Source organism: Sander vitreus, chromosome 8, assembly GCF_031162955.1.
Source record: "Sander vitreus isolate 19-12246 chromosome 8, sanVit1, whole genome shotgun sequence".
Classification (NCBI taxonomy): domain Eukaryota; kingdom Metazoa; phylum Chordata; class Actinopteri; order Perciformes; family Percidae; genus Sander; species Sander vitreus.
The window spans coordinates 13,818,806-13,836,776 of NC_135862.1; positions in this window are offsets into that span (position 1 = coordinate 13,818,806).

Sequence of the window (17,971 nt, forward strand, 5' to 3'; positions counted from 1 at the left end):
TTTTATGCTATTTCATGCTGAATGACTTATTTCCACGAAACTTATGAGCACATCTCTGGTAAAGACAAGATTTAAAGTGGTGCTTTTGCATGATTATTTATGGAGAAAATCAACTTAACAGATATGTTGATTAAATCAACTAATCGATTAGTCTGCAAAATGATATGATTGTAAGTCGACCAAGAATTGCTTTAGTCGAGGACAGCCCTATAAAAATGATGCCCATGTTTCCAAGTGTGTGAAAATTTAAACAGTCTCAGTTTTGTATCTTCGAAAAATTTAGATTTGTACAAACAATAAGTGGTAATCTAACCACTTAGCAGTGACTGGAAAATCTGATTGATTCAGTAGTATTCTATGTATGTATAAATATATACTAGTTACTCAAATGCTTTTTTGACATTTTACTAAAGAGGTTGTCTTTTTTTCTGACATCATTTGTAAAATAACAGTACATAACAGTAATTGATATATCTAAGGATAAAAAGGACTTTAACAGTGTTAGTGGTGTCTATACATCAAGCTTCAGGAATCCACTTAAGGGGCATGCAAAGCTGACCAGAGCTCCACTTGCCCTAAACAGACCCTGGGCTCTCACTTTACACACCATACACTTTCAACTCCCTTTCCCCCCACACTATCCATTTTGCCAGGCTCTTGACTTACAAATTGCTGCTTTAGACTTGGTTTCATTGTAACGGCTTTCTAGGGAGAAGGGAAGAAACTTTTGGAAAAAAAGCCCACTCAAGACACTCATGTTCCCCATGCAATACAGCAGAGCTGGTCCTTGGCTAACAGTCAGTACACTGTTTCTGCTTGTCCCTCAAAGTACTAACCTCAGTGTTGTCAATAACCTCTCTATCCATTCTCTAACCTTCCCATCTTTTCAATCTACTTGGAAGACTTCCAAGAACCATGAAAAAAAAAGTTAAAATGCCTTGGACATAAGCCCTCAATAGCTCAGCGTAATGCCCTCTTTAAACGTGAGACAAAAATATCAGGGCTCTTTAGCATGCCAATGAGACTGCACAGAGAGCAGTGTTCCCAGTGGACGGGTGACAGGAAGAAGGACAAGTCCTTCCTCGGCATAAAGAGGCACTGTGTAGAGGAAAAACATTGAGCAAAGAAACCATTTGAGGTGATACACATGCACACAATCCCCCACACAGTATGCTAATACACAGATATTGAAACAGTCACTGAAACATACGTGTTCACTCTACTACAAAAGGTCCAGTACATAATAATATGCTTTATCATATAACATATCTCAGCACCAAAAGTCAAGGTCTCATCTTGTAAATGTTTTAATCGGCTGCAGAACATTTACCCTTTGGTTCAGATTTACTATGATAACAGCAAGCTTTTAAAACTCCAATCTCATTGAAAGCAGCGCTAGCCCTTTTTTCTTTTTTTTCCTACCTAAAACCTAAAATACCACTTCACTCAACAGCCTTGTACATTCCATCACACTCACCATGGAAAAGAATTAAAAGAGTAATCCAATGAAATATTAATTAAATTATTGTGGGGTTTTCACTTAAGTGCACCATTTTCATAATTGTTTCATAAATTATATTTTCCAGTACATTTGCTTCAGATGGATAATTAATTTCTGGCTTTACCCTTTTCAATTTGATTTTGTTTATGGAAACTGCAGAATGCAAATGTTTGTGCGTGTATGTGTGTTTTTATACACAGATTTAGCAGAGCTTTTAGCCATGCCAAGATGTGATATATAAATATATACACACACACAATAAAATTAAATACAATTTAATATTTAACATAGAAGTACAGAGAATCAAGAGCGTTTTGGCCAAACAGATGCATAGTACAGTGATAAAGAGGATTTTATCATAAAAATAAACATATAGTACAGTACTTGAGAGCTGTATCTGCATACTTCAAGATGATCTAGAACTAGATGAACTCAGCTACTGACCAGTCAGTGTAGATCCATATATGCTATAATAACAATATATACATACATACATAATAACAATATAACAAAGCCAAGTGTAAGGTGAAATGTGTCACTCATAGTTACGAACGCACAGAGTATCATCGCTTAACTCTGCTGTTCCTTCCACCTCTACGGATCATTTTACCATCTTTCAGCTTAATGTTTTGGTTTTACAGCCCTCAACTTTATGCTTTCGATTTTACTCTGACTGCTCTCATCAACTCTGTTTCCAGACACAGAAGGCAGTTGTTTTAAACTAAAAAGTTCAGACAAAACCCACTGTTTGCTACCTGCTCAGCACCAAATAGCAGACAGGTTAGTGAATAGCTGGTGAACATAGTGGATCATTTAGAAGCTAAAGAGCCAGATATTTCCCTTAGGAGTTGGTGGAGACCAAAACAGAGCTAAAGGTTGAGGGAGTATTGGACTTACATTCATGAACACAACTCCAAATGAATGCTAATGTTCCATGTAAATAGAAGACTGTTTGCCAAAACTTAAGTAACAGATAAATAGTAAGAGATAACTGAACAGAAGCATGTCTAACCTAAATCAAATCATAGTATAGAATTGATCATACATGCTATTTTGTTGGTCAGCCAGTGTTGAAATTTGAATGAAGCATTATAGCCTTGTAAAATTGTGAGCATTCTAAAGTGTTTCCCACAAGTTGAGAATTTACTTGTGGTGGTGGGTGGCGCAGGATGTGACAGTGCGGCGTGTGATGGCTGGGTTCAGTAATAAACTAGTCAAAGAAAGTTTTCTGTTTAACTATTTATTGAATAAATAATAAACTATAAATAAACATAAACTATGAGTACATACAGTAACATAATTTAGAAAGAAATAACTATTTACATATTAATCAAACCAGCCTAGAAGATGATGCAGATGAAGGGTTGCCTGATGTGCTTTGTCAATTAAATCTAGTTGGTTTTGTCAAATAAATGTTATGGTTCAGCCTCAGCCAAGGCTGATAACCTGGAGCCAATATGTTCTATGTAACCATACATGTATTAACAACTTAACCATAAAACCATATACAGAAAGTTACGTTATTATAAATCTCAACACTGCGCACATGTCAAGTCATGTTAAATCATTTTTGTCTAAAATTAAGTCCAACGTTAATTTGTAATCATTTTGATATATATCACTGTTTGTTTTTAAAAGTGTTTTAATCCGTGTTTTTGGGATCCTGTTACTATACAGGTGTCGTGTTCCACTCTCATCTATACAGATTTCTGTCATTCAAACAACTCTGAATTGTAGTTTAACACTTCCACAGCCAACCTAATAAAATATTGGGTTTATATTCGGGCTTGAGACCATAAATACAGTTAATGGAGGCCACTGGTCTGTGTGCACTATAAAATTACATTGTTGATTGGAAAAAAAAATGCAATTCGGAATTTATCTACCTGGGCGGGTATTAATCTACCTGGGCAGGGTGCCCAAGGAGAACCTATATGTGGAAAACACTGAAATGTACATACATCGGTACTTACAGTATGTCAAACGACATAATATACATCTACACAAGTGAAATGAGAACAAATTCAACTTTACTCTCACTGTTTTCAACAGTTAGTCCGGATTCACACTGGCTGCGTGGGGTGAGCGTGGCGTGAGCGTGGCGTGAGCGTGGCGTGAGCGTGGCGTTTCATTTGCGTGGTGGCTGCGTGGATTTTTCTATGTCATTGCACACCAGAAACGTGTCTGATGCGGCGCTGCTGCTGCTAGCCTTGTCTGTACACATGTATGTTTCCCATTGATTTACTGCACTCAAGCAGTAGTATACTTCATGTTAAACATAAATATATTCTGATTTGATTACAGCAAAGACAACGTCGGCAGTATTGACAGCAAAATAGGCTATAGAATATTTCGTTCTGTATTGACAGGTGCAATATTTGAAAATCGATAATTATTTATTATTTTTTTAAATTACATTTATATCTGCATTTATGTCAAAACCTAGAGACTTTCAAACATCAAAATGTCGTTTATTAATATGTATTTGTGTCAAAATGACATATAAACATCTTTTTGTATTCTATTTTGCCAGGAAACGCTTCCAACACGCTTGCGTTTCACGTGAAAAAAAGGCGTCGGTCCTATTTCTAGCATGCACGCGCCTGAGATGTGCGTGTCACGCAGGCAGTGTGCAAGCTCTAACCTGTTAACATGGGAGCCGAAATAAAAATGGACACGCCATGCAGCTGACACGCTCACGCCACGCAGACAGTGTGAAGGAGCCCTTATGAGATGCTGACAGTTAACAAGAAGACACAGTGAACAGACAGACATCAAACACGCACAGAAACATGCAAACATATGTCTTCATACACACACAGTCGGTTCCTCCATGTTTGTCTTATGACATTTCTTGCGGCTAAAAATGGAAGCTCAGTAGCTTCAGAAACTTGTTTAAGTGAGGCCACATTATCATTTCAGAAGGCAAAGACAGAAGGCAACATATGCCGAGCACGGTCCTTTGGTCCCTCTGACTCAAAATATTCATCAAAAACCTGTGCTCTCCCATGAGCTTGCTGCCATATGCCGCTGGAAAATGTCACCAGTAAAAGCCATAATAATTCACCGGCTTGAGATCCGCATTTGATATTCCTGTTTTTTGAATATTGGGACCTGCATCTCATACTTTGTAGATATATGTTGCCCAGCAGTGAACAGAAGACAATCGTAATCATTGGCCTTTACATTTAAAGGCAGGCGCAAGTTGTGCTTGTCCTAGTTGTCCTCAGTGGAGAGGGTGGAAAGCTTCAAGTACCGTGGTGCCCACATCACCGAGGGCCTGTCCTGGGCGCTGCCTACTGAACAAGTGGTGAGAAAAGCAAGGCAGAGACTGTTTCACCTCAGACGCCTGAGAAAATTGCAGGTTATCTCCTCAACACTGATGAATTTCTACTCATCATTGACTGGTATGGAAACAGCACAGAATAAGACCCCAAGGCCCTGCAAAGAGTGATTTGTTGGACTGAACATACAATAGGCAATGCCCTACCCTGCCTAAAGGATATTTACACCAGGCCCTACAAGAAAAAGGCTAGGAGAATCATTCCAAACCACCTGGGTAACAGAATTTTTTCCCCTGTTGAGGTCAGTAAGAAGGTACTGGATACACCAGGCCAGCATTGAGAGGCTCAGGAGGACTTCCTCATAACACTAAGATCATGAATGAGGGGGATAGAGTCCATCATATACACAATAAATGCAAAATTTATCAGGGAAAACTATTATTTGGTTATGTGATTTCCACCACAGAATGAAACACTGAAAACATGTATGATTTTAAAATGTTGCATTTCAATCTTATAAAAAAAAAAGCATTCTTTTTTTCTATAGAAGTACCAATTGTTTTTCTTACAAACTGCATTTTGACATACAGTATATGTCTTTTGGGCTAACACAACTTGTAGGTTTCAAAGTCAAGAATCAACTCCAATTCATAACAAGTTCCAGCTTTCTTAGCAACATATAACTGAAGTTAAACATTGGTTGCTATTCATCAGTAAATAGAAGTTTACTAAAAATCTGCTCTGAGTTTGAAATAAAAATGTAAACTTGAGTAGTAGTCACACTAGAGATGCACCGATTACAATTTTCTAGGCCGATTTTTCATTGAGTTTGACATGCCGATACCGATTTTAGCCGATTCCGATTTCATATTTTTTAATTATTATTTATTTTCTCTCTTTTCTTTAATACATTTTACATTTTGCATAGAACAATAACAAAAAAAATTTTTGAATAGATAATCGATCGCTATAAAATAGAACTATATAAATTACTCCTGGTGTGGGAAATTCCCACACATCTAAAGTGCATTTCCTTCTTTTCACATCCAATATCCAATTTAATATATATATATATATATATATATATATATATATATATATATATATATATATAAAAATAACAAATACAAGTAAAATAAATATAGCCTTGCAGTATAAAGATATTTCTCAAAACACACACACACACAGGCCTGTTTGAACGTCAACAGTAACGTTACCTGAAAACAGTGTGTAGTTCCTTTTTTAGCAAGTTTGCTTTATGTGTCATTGTGCATAAATATGAACACTGCCGTTGCTGTCAACGGGCTTATCTGCTAATGTTAGCTACCAACGTTTACCTCGGAACAATCCAGCAACGGTACTCTAGGGTACCGTTATCTGAAACAGATGATTTAACGTCACCGCTCATTTTACAGTTTAACAACAAAACTAAATGCTGAGGGAAGATTACTACGTTTTTAATGTTTGTTTTGAGCGGTATGCATCCCCACTAACCTGGAAAGCGTTTTAAACAGTAACGTTAATACAGCGTGTCGGAGGAATAGGCTACAGCGTCTCTTTTTTTTCTTTTTTTTTTAATACAGCGTCTCCTGCAGCGGGGCGTAGGAGCCAGAGGGACCGTCACCACAGCGTTCGCTATCGTAAGCTTCTTGTCTCATCTGGGGTCTGATAAACAGTAAAATCATCAAAGTCAGTGTGCCCAACGCTATTTTTCGATAAACTGTAGCTGTACTACTTTCACTATATTTCACGGGACCCGCGTGAGTGCGGTTTTCATGTTCCAGTTGTTCAGCCTCAGAGAGGAGAGAGAGAGCGGCTGACCGTTTGCCTGAGATCAGCAGAGCAGACGGCTCTGCAGAGCCGTGTATAATTAAGACTTTATGACATTTCATAAACAGCTAATTGAGCAGCGGTGCGCTGATGTTGCGGGATGTTAATCATGCACCGCCCGAGTGCATTTCACTGGCATAAAATCGGCATATGTCAGACTGACCAGCCGGTCACCGGTCAAGGTCGATCACATGAAAATCGGCCAATTCCGGTCACCAGCCAGTCAATCGGTGCATCTCTAAGTCACACAAATCTGTACATCGTTTATTTGGCAGGGAAGAGTATGACACTCCTGTCAGAGCCCCCACCGTCCTCGCAGGTACCCTTAACCAAGAGGTTATCCTCTAATAAGATAGCAGAAACCTGTGACCACAACTCCACAAGGCTATTAGTGGTACGTGATGTAAGTGCCAAAAAGTGCTCAAAGTAACTAAGAAATGTCTGGTCAACTTAATACATTCCATACTAAAACATCTGTCAAATTGTAACTCACCACAACAGAGAAGGAGTTGAAAGAACATGAGAATGGACAACTAAATATACTCGCATTGTGGGCACAGCCCCAGACATGACTGTACGGTAAAAAAAATGTACATCAGTTGTCCTAGCACACTTAAACTGTGGAACATGTGAACAATATATAGCATATAAATAAAGGTAGACCGCCAAGGACACGTGAGACAATCAGAAATTCAGTAATGTCACCACTAAGATATCTGCTACATCCTACGGTGTCCTTGAAAAATCCCCCTGACATATCTGTGAATGTTTGAATAACAGGAACATTTAAATAGAAGTGATACCTACAGATTATTATTTTATAATTGGTTTTGAATATGGGAACATGGGTCCTTCGTGACCACTCTGCTCAGATAGCACTAAAATCTGCTTACATTTTAAAAGAGTGCTACGGTTTGCATGATGGCCCACTGCGGAGTACAAAATGCAGGTGGGAGTGATAATAGCCTAGTTTTAATCAAAAAACTGGCAATCCAGAACAGACAGTGTAATGCAGAAGGTATAGCAATGTACATTTTTAACGTAGAGTATTTCCTAACTACAAGCTGTATTTAGCTTAGCAACAAACTATTATATGTGATCATCCACATTTTGGAATATAGTGTTGTTACACACCGACTTTAAAGGTTTAAAGGAAACTACGGGGTTTTCCAAAGGAGACAATTTGGCAGTCAGGAGCTCTGAATAATGGAATTTTTTAAATGGTTGAAATCTGTGTTTTCCTTATTCATGCAAGGGCAAAAAGAGTGAAGAGAGCGAGGAAGGCAACACTATTCTGCGTGTTAGATGAGGGAGCTGTGCTGTTATCTGCTGATCCCAGAACTTCCCTTGGAGCACCGGAGTGGGTCTGTATCACGTAGTGCACCCTGCACTGGGACTGTGCAGCCTGCTGACAGGAAAGCTCGATTAGCGAGCCACAAAGAGGCCAATATAGAGGAGCACTTCCTCAGCCAAAGGGGGTTCGTCCGGAGAACACGCTCCAACCCTCTTTCCTGACAGGGCACAGTGACAAACACACACTGGCTGGCCCACCTTGGGGAATGCATGATGGATTGGGATTTGGTTTCTCCGACACATGTGCATGCATGAATACCAACGTACAACACAACACATACAAAAAGCTATGTAAATAAATACATATACCCTTTTTTGACAAGAAAGAGAGACTGCAATTTTTGTTCCATTATGAAAACACAACTGCTAAATTGATTTGGAAAGTAACAAAGTTGATGTTCTTCAAAGAATACTGGCAGTCATCCAGAGAAAGAGATGAGTATGTTTGGACTGGCCCCAGCCCTGCGCGTGCTGCCTTCACTCAGACAATGGGATGTAGATGTGGAAGTGGGCCTGGGCCAGATGAGGAAAACGAGATAGCAAGGGTGGGATGAGGGGTGGAGGTGCACTAAGCACAGACTGGTAGGCTGTTATGGGACCCTGTGGCGGAAGGGCATTGTTCAGCAGAGGAAAAACACAACAACAATAAAAAACAACTCTTCCTGAATCTTTTTATATGATTATGTAGAGAACAATTGAGTGGGTGGGATCTGCTACTTTGAGGATATTGAAAGAAGCCTCTCCTTTGAGACTTGGAATGATCCTTTCACACCTTACTCTGGAACACGAGCAGGAAAATAAAACAATGCGAGTTGCTGAGCAAGAAGCATATTGATCAAGAACAGCGTGTCCATTGAGAGAGATTACAATGGCCTTTGGCCTGTGACACATTAAGCAATGAACCAAAGGTTAATGAGGGAAAATTGAATGATAATAGATCTATTTTTTCAAAGATACAGCATATTACGCATTATGCTTTGGTATAATGCAAAGTCAATCAGTATTAACTCAAATTCAATATAAGATTTACTCATAACATGTAATTAGTCGGTACTGTAGAAGGTAGGAAACATTTATGGTCTTTAATGCTTATATAAAGCACAGAAAAACAAGAGATGCATAGATAATATTCGATCATGAATCCATCGACAGAAACCACAGAAAGTACAACCTCGTGTTTATGAGAGTGTATGAGTGACCATGTAACAGAAAGAGGAGTAAGTTGGGTGTGTGCATGTGTGTGTATAATTGTATGTTGGCCACATGATGTCTAGTTCTGTGTCTTTTTCAGCGGATGCTCGGCTGTAGATTACACTAACCCTAAGGTCATGCACCTGATATACCTTTGAATCCCGCTGTTTGCTGGAGTGCAGAATCTTCTCAGGGGAAAGACGCGTCCACAGATAAGAGTCTGGTGTGATGTTGCGCATCTTGGCCCTCAAGGCCTAGACATTGGTTTTCTCTTCATCTTGTTTTCACATTTTTGCAGCTTTCCATTGATTTAGTATGTGAGGGTTGTATAAGCTGGTGTGCTGTTGTCTGTATACAGACAGTTGAGGACATAAACATTGAAGACAAGTCCACATTTTATCAGTGTATGTCAATGTAGACACAGTCTACCGGTTATCCCTTTCACATACGCAATGTATCAGGATTCTATTAAGATCCTTAAACCATGTCTACACAGCTAAGGCTTTTACAAGAGTAATTATCACATGATAAGATATTGGCAACACACTGAAAAAAAGAATTTCTCTTACAGTACATGTTTGTGGTCATTAGAAACAATACTCAAGGGCATTAGTTTTGTTCTACACAAAACAGTTAAAATTGAGTTTACAAGACCGTGAGTGTGATTTAAATTCCCTTGAACAACAATTATGTTCAGGTCACTGTTGTGCATAGTGATCTAGTTGTTTTATAAATGAAAAATAAAGAGTGTTTTAGACCACGGCAGAGGGGAACCCTTAGGACTCCAGAGAAGGCCCAACGTATCAGCAGATTAAATGTCATATTTAAAATATTTAAATTAATGATAATTCGCTTTTTTAATTCCAATTTTTGCTTAATATTCTATCAAATTTGCTTCAGAAATGACAGTATTAGTGTCCTAAAACCTTAAAAAATGGATTTATCCAATCAGATTTAGTTGTTGTTGTCTCTTTAGGCAGAGAAAAAGTTACAGCTCGGTCACTCATCGGTTAGGACTTCATGACCGGGACAGAAGTCCGGAGCTTGTGTGTTAGTTTAGTAAGTGACAGGTGAATCAGCCAATCACATTTCACTATTGTAGTGGGTGGGACAAAAAAAACGCTGACATTGAGCTAGGGTCAAGACGGGTCAGTGAGCGCGAAGTGAGAACTAAGTACTACGGAGGACAATGACATCATGCCTATCTGGATAGCATCGCCTTTTTCAGGACGGGCTTTCAAAGATAAGTGATCAATAATCCAAAATGGAAGACCAACTCCAGCATTGGATTTAACGGAAAAGGGGAAACGTGTTGAACGGCATTTTAAGACTTTGGATTTTATATTCCAAGTAACAATAAGGTTAGCCAAATAAGGTAAGCTCCCCGATTTTATTTTACTTATGCTTGTTGTGCAGCGTGTTATAGCTATTCACATCTTTAAAAAATAACCCAAAACATTATGACTTTACGACGTTGAAGGCCCAGTGCCAGACCCCACAGTTCGCTACTGGACCAGGGTAATGGCTTATATAGTCATGCATTTCTCAGCCAATGTTTTTTGGAAATATTTTCATGTATTATTTACATATTTGTATTTGATTCAACTACAAGTTGCTGTAATTTTCCAATACTAAGTGTGTCATATGTTACTACCTTTCGTCATTTTTGTTTAATTCAAAACTCATTGTAAATGGGCTTTTTGAAAAAACTAAGTTGGATATTAATGTCTAAATATTAGGGCTGGGCGATATGACGATATACGTGTATCATCAAAACAATATAGAAATCTCTCTCAGACATATTTTTCTGTATGGTTTCTATCGCAATGATGAAAAATCAGTGGCCGAACTGCCTTACAGCATTATTTACGTCATTTGGACGACACTTTACGTTCTAATGCTGACACGTGGGAGCAAAGCTGGAGCAAACCATAGAGGCGCTGTTTTGCTATCAAATACGGAATATAGAAAAAAGGGCTTTTGCCATGTGCTTATTTTATATTGACTATTTATTTATTGAATTACCAGAAAAAGGCTATATCATGAAATACATCATTATCAAGATATTAAATTACCTATATAGGGATATAAGGCCATATAGCCCAGCCCTACTACTTTGTTGTTGTTTTTTACAAAAAAAGCCAAAAAACACCTACACTAGCAGGTCACAGACATGCTAGTGTGCCGACATGCAGGTCACAGACATGCTAGTGTGCCGACATGCAGGTCATAGACAACACGATTACACCAGCCTTAGTCTCCTAACACTCGCCTATTACTCTTCTATTCTTTAACATAATATCTGACAAACTGTTATAAGTTGTACAGCTGTAAACACTGGGTGGATAAAAAGTCAATGATCAAATCATGCCATAATAACAGGACAATAATGGACTTCAGTCACATTAAGATACTGCCATTTAAGTACATTAATCACTATCTTATTGCAATGTACAATGAAATAGAATTGTGTAAATTTCAAATAATAGTAGCAGAAATGCAGCCTCCAAAATTGTTCTGTTTGACAATTTAAGTCAAAGACAGAAAAACGGAGAACCCACTGTGCAAAGAAACCTTCTCACTTCTAAAGAAAAAAGCCTGAACCCACAGACCTCTTTCTTATAGGTAAACACTTATTACTTCAGTGGTGCCTGAGGGGCTGAGAGCCCCTCACTTCACCAGACTGTAAATGTCATCTTCTCTTTGACACATTAGTGACAAATGAGTCAAAGCTCCAGCGGCATAGAGATGCTTTGCCCTTCCTTTCTCTGGTCCAGGCAACTAGCTGGCTAAAATCAAGACGTATTTACTAGGTAACTCATTAGGTTACTTAGGTAAAGTCATTTTATAAGTAAGTTTATTAGTCTACTCCTCAAAATTGTAGCCTGCTTATTAAAGAGTGTGGTGTAAAATAATGTTTGTGGTTGTTTTTTCCCTTTTTTTATGAGGTTGCTAATTGACTTAAAGCATCATTGTTATTTTAAAGAAACATTTTAAAATATAAAACCTATGATTATTTATGACATGTAATAAATACATTTAGAATAGATTTGTACAATCTGTATTAACTATGTATATTTATGTTGACATACACTGACACGACAATACAGTCCTGCTTTAGAATATTTCAAGTTATTTCCATTTAAAGAAAACAAACAAACAATGCACATGTCCTTATTCTCTTTCAGGCTTTCATATCCCCTTATCTAGTAATGACTTTGTATTGGTAACTTTTTATTGTTAGAACTAAAAATAACTTAGGTAGGTCCTGCTCATTATTAAAGAGCACACTAATCTCTAAGGCTTCTCTCTCTCTCTCTCTCTCTCTCTCTCTCTCTCTCTCTCTCTCTCTCACTAACATTAGGTCTGACCTGGGCCAGACAGCAAGGCTTCAGAACTGGCAACTGTCTCTCCACGCCATTAATCAGGCACACAGAGGACTGTCTTCCATCCAGATGGGGAGCCTCTCTCCAACCAGAGAAAAATAAGCAGGCTAATTAATTCCTATTGTTAAAGACAGAGGGAGATTAGATGGAGAGAAATTGAGAGGAGCCAAGGAGAGAGAGTAGAGTCACCTTTAACGAAGCCCTGAATTCACAATATATTCTCCCTGCATAGTCACTGTTTCTTCTGCAAAATATATCTATGACTTGAAATATATGACTGAATGATGAGGACAGAACGGCATCACAGTTAGAGGTTAATGAATGATAAGGAGCCTGGATCACTCTGGGACACAGCGTGGCAGTGATTAGACGGGCCCAATAGAACGCAATCAAACTATGAGTCCACTTTAGGATGGGTGAGATAAATGATTATAATTCCCACTGGTTATATTTCTATGTAGCTATTCTAAATACCTAGCTACACACTGATAGCTAAAGACAAATGTTTAAGACCACTAGCTACTAATATAGAGCATATCTGTAGAACTGGGTAATTCGAGATTTCGTCGTTGATGTGGTAACAAAATGGGTAAATTATGGATATTGCGTACATCCAACCCCAATACAGTTTTGAGTTGCTCCACTGCCACGACCACATACACAAGATGGTAATGAATGAGAAGATAGCACAATTACTAAAAGAACAAAGTAAAGAAATTGGATTTCACCCTAACCCTGCCATCTTGTAATTTCGGAGAGAGTCTGCAAAATTAGGGATCGGACGGTGGAGATGTTTTGGCTTCACTTTTGGGGAGCTGTCAAGCCATCCATCTTTGCATACAGTCCAAGACAGAAACACAACTTCAAATAAATGCTCGTGCTGCTCCAGGGGTCCGTTTCAGGAAGGAGGTTTAACAAACTCTGAATCTAACCCTGATCTCTGAGTTGATTTACCCTGAGATGTGAAACTCTTGAGTTTTCGGTTCCAGAACAGCTGATTTGAGTTGGTTCAATCAACTCCGCTAGGTTCACTCAGAGTTAAGCGCGTGCATCACCACTTTAAAAAGGCAGCATGAATGGAGCAATGATACTACGATTCACCATGGTGACAACCCCAAACAAACTGGTCGGCGGAAATACTCATGCGCACATACAGCGAGTTTGAACATATATTTCGTTAAAAAAGCAACACAGCGGCTACTGCAAAAGAGAGAGAATTTGCGTGGGAGAAAATTGCTGCTAGAGTAAATGCGTAAGTTCCAATATAGTGTATTAATATCATATTTCATCATAAGTATAATATTACTGGTGAAATGGTATTGAACCTATAATCTATTACACTTAGGTGCAATCCTGCAGGTGAAAAAGTACTAGGTACTGAGGCTGCACAGCACCATCATTAATAGAATTATAATTCATAATCTTTTATTTCAAAGGGTTTACATCATTCACCTGCACTACTGTGGAACTCCTTTTTAATGGCTCTTACTGGTTTGTGTCCAGGGAACACTACAAAAACATTTAAAAAACGTTTCAGAGCGAGTCACCTTCTTCTGACGGCGCTTTGCTATACAGTGGCTTTACTATTATGCTCCGCATCACCATGTAAAGAAAACTGCCATTTGCAACAAAAAAAAAACGTAATGCGACACAAAGAATCTGCTGGGATGTAGAGCATGTCCACCATGGGGGACGTTAGTGATATGAGGACGGATAAGGTCATGAAGGCTACATAACTGATAGACTGGGAAGAAAAACGATACCGCTCAAATAGGTAGGCTAGTATCTGGAAATTAAAATGCATCTATAGTCGGGGCCTCAATATCATCTCCCGACGTATGTTTAACTCCCTGCGAAGTAATTTCAGCTTCTTCATCAACGGGATCGTCGACCAAAGGACATGCCATGTTTTGAGAAAAACAAAAGTTTTATAGTCTGCCTAATACAGTTAAAAACCAACCATGTTTTTTTATTCATGCAGATAACAAACTGCGCTAAAATGCATTTGAATGAATGAATGAATGAGGAAATGAAAGAGTGCTGTGTCAGAGGGAGGAGACTGAGAGAAACTCAAGGTTTATTGAAGAAAACCTGCTCCCGACCAGGTTAAGTTTACAGGCTCAGTTACCATAGTAACTGACTCTGAGGTTAACTTACCTCTCTTTCTGAAATGGGCTGGAGTTACTCCTCTCTGTCAGGTTTGATTAACCTCCCTTTCTGAAACAGAAAACCCAGAGTTTCTCTCATCTCAGGGTTAACAAACTCAGAGTTTTCACTAAACCTGCTTTCTGAAACGGACCCCAGAGGCTTGTACTACGAAGCAAGATTTGGCGTTAACGAGGTAACTTCAGGTTCAACCCAGGGTTTTGTGTATCACGACGGTGGATCACTTGTTACCGGGTAAAATCGCTGTGGTAATTTATGCTGAACACCTAACCTGGTCGGGAGCAGGTTATGTTGGAGATTAGAGATCAACTGGTGTAAAAGCACCGCCTACTGACCAATCAATACTTGATTGATAACGACGTCACCATTCTTAGAGGATCCGGAGCTCGGTGGGCGGGGAGTGAGAGAGAGGTGCACTCATAAAAGTTAAAACATTTAGAAAGCGACCCCGTTAACATTCCCTGATGGGTATTTTTATGAAAGATATAGATTTTCAGCGGAGTGAATTACGTATAGGCTATTTGTAGGCTTCTTAAGCCGTGTGTTGCCAATGCGCACATCGGTTTGAATTATGTTTTTATATTTTTCATTTGTTCTCACGATCGCTTACCACTGCCAGGGTTGCAACTGAAATAAAAGGCTAAAGCAACGACAGTTTATGGAAAGCACAAGTGTAATTATGGTCAGATCTTGGTCCTGACTGATGGGGAAGTGATATTGATAAGCGTTGTGATTTAAGCCAAACAGCGTCGGCTTTTTTTTTTTGCGAGCTTTCCTTCCTGTTTTAGGAAGCAGCGACTGTATTGCGTTTTGCCTGTAAAACCGTGTCTGTATTCTTCATATTTATGTAGAATTATTATTATAGTTTGCTCTTCTTATGTAAAATATGCGGCTCTGGTAGATGTTTGCGATTGGTCATGCTGTGCAAACACCGCCTCTTTTATGTGAACGTGCGCGTTGCTGGATTGGGAAACCCTGGGTTGGTTGAACTAGTTGTGAACCACCGTCGTGACACAGCTTATGTGGGACTGCGGTTGTTAGGTCAGGTGAAGCCGGGTAACTGAAATAAATCCAGGGCATGTTGATCTTGATTCGCAGTACAGGACTCTGGCCTGCTGGACGTGTAAATAAGCAGCTGTTTGCAAACTTCATGAGTTTGGCACGCCGACCTTATCTGCCAGTCTTTACACAAAATCATCTAAAGCTAAGTAGCGAACTGTGTGTGTCACAGGTATTAGACACACACTGTGTGTGTGTTCTTAGTCATGAAAGGATAAAAAGAAGTCTATGTCAAGTTTTGTTGCGTTTCCAGATGGCTCTGTTTACATGGTGAAACTTATAGGTTTTATTATCAAATGTGAATTACAGAGAGGAGTACCTGTTCGACAAAAATGAGGAGGCAGGTTAAACTGTGAAATGAATTATGTTAATATAAGTAAATGAAAGAAACACACAGACGGTTTTCAACATTTCTTTTCAGAGTTATGATGATGTGCAAAGTTGGCAACACCACTATGAAAAAAAATGATCTAGAAGGCACCTTGAAGAACTAAACCGTATAGCTTTGCAGAAAAGCATAGGCCAGATGAACTGGGTTTTGTTGTTAAACAAAATGTCTTGGTGAATTCTCATTCCTATCATCTGGGGCAAACACACTGCAGTAACAAACAGTGGATAATGATGGAGTTCTCCAGAGAACTTGCTCAATTATCTCATCTACCCTGAAGCATCAACTGGCATCTGTGGTTCCACACCTGAAAATATGACACAAATGGGAAGAGAGGAGAGTAACAGCATGCTATTATTGTGCTTTGGTGACACAGCATGTTAGTGTTTTGTGTTGATCCATGTGAGCACCAACAACTGCTTAAGGGTGGACACATGCTTGTTTAAAAAAAATATATATATATATATATATATTTTATGCGATGAAATTGCGGGAAAAAACCTGCGGTTTCATCATGGCTTCATCGCGGGGTTTTCCGCTTTTCGATGATGTTTACGTCGCGTAATTACGTCACTTCATAATGTTCATCATGGCAACAGGGGGAAATGTGTGAAGTAAACGCAACATTTTTCAACTTTCTGCTAAGATATATGTGATTTTTTGCAACGAAAATGCGGGGATTATGAAATCATGCAAGCCCTGCATATTTTGCGCGGAAATCGGCAATATAATGCGCCGAAAGTGCGGCGTATTTGAAAAAATGCAGCCCACGCATAAATATGCGGACTTTGGCTGATTATGCACTGAATTATGCGATCGCATAATCGCGTTTTTCTGGAGGGACTGATTAATATTTTAAATATTCAAGTAAACTAGAGGGGCAAAATTTGTACCATTTGTAGACTGTAGATTTTTTTTTTTTTTTAGAAATGATCCAATATCGATTACTATTACTAAATTACTAAAACATCCAACTTCACTCTGTCATGTTACAGTACCCTCACAACTGTCCCCATACAATGACAGTGGGCAGAAACTAAAATGAATCTGATATCTTTCTCACCTTCAGTAAATAAAGTGAGATTCATTATCACTGTATGATTTACAGGGCCATAGTCATTATTAAAACAAATATCTATTACAGAGCTATATTTCTGTAGGTCTCCAACCACAACTAACAGTGGAAGCTTTATCATTGCGCTGCGTCACAATCACTGCCAGACCAAATCGGGTTCTGAAACACAAAATTCAAAATCACTGTTTCTGGTTGCTGTGTAAGCCTGTTATTTGACAGTACTGTTCAGTAAACTGTCGGAATTATAATTTGTTTATTTGCATAAATATCTCTCTTGGATTGAGTATGTTCATTAACTAAAACTAACTGGCCTAATGGCCCGTTTTATGCATGCAGCGACTGTGTATGGGCCAGGGACACTTGCTCTCGTTCTTGTGCAAACATTGTCCCTCATGAACCTGCGAGCATGCTCCTCAACCCCTTGTGAGGCTGTGAAGGAATCTATTATTTTTTCAATCCTGAGGGAAGGAGAAAGGTCTCCAGCATCATTATTTTCCTTCAAAATGTAACTGACTTTACTGCACACCCTAATTTGCTTGCCGTAATTATAGGTCATGCTCCCCTTTTGTAATTTATAAAACCTTTTGTTCTTATCAATAATGAATGGGTTTTAGCAAATCATGGTGCTATAATATTTTGATATTATGAAAATGCTAATGCGTCAGGGACCTTAAGCCTTATCGGCCAGGTCCGATGCTCTATTAAACAGCCGGCAGAAGAAGTTAGACGCAAATTGCT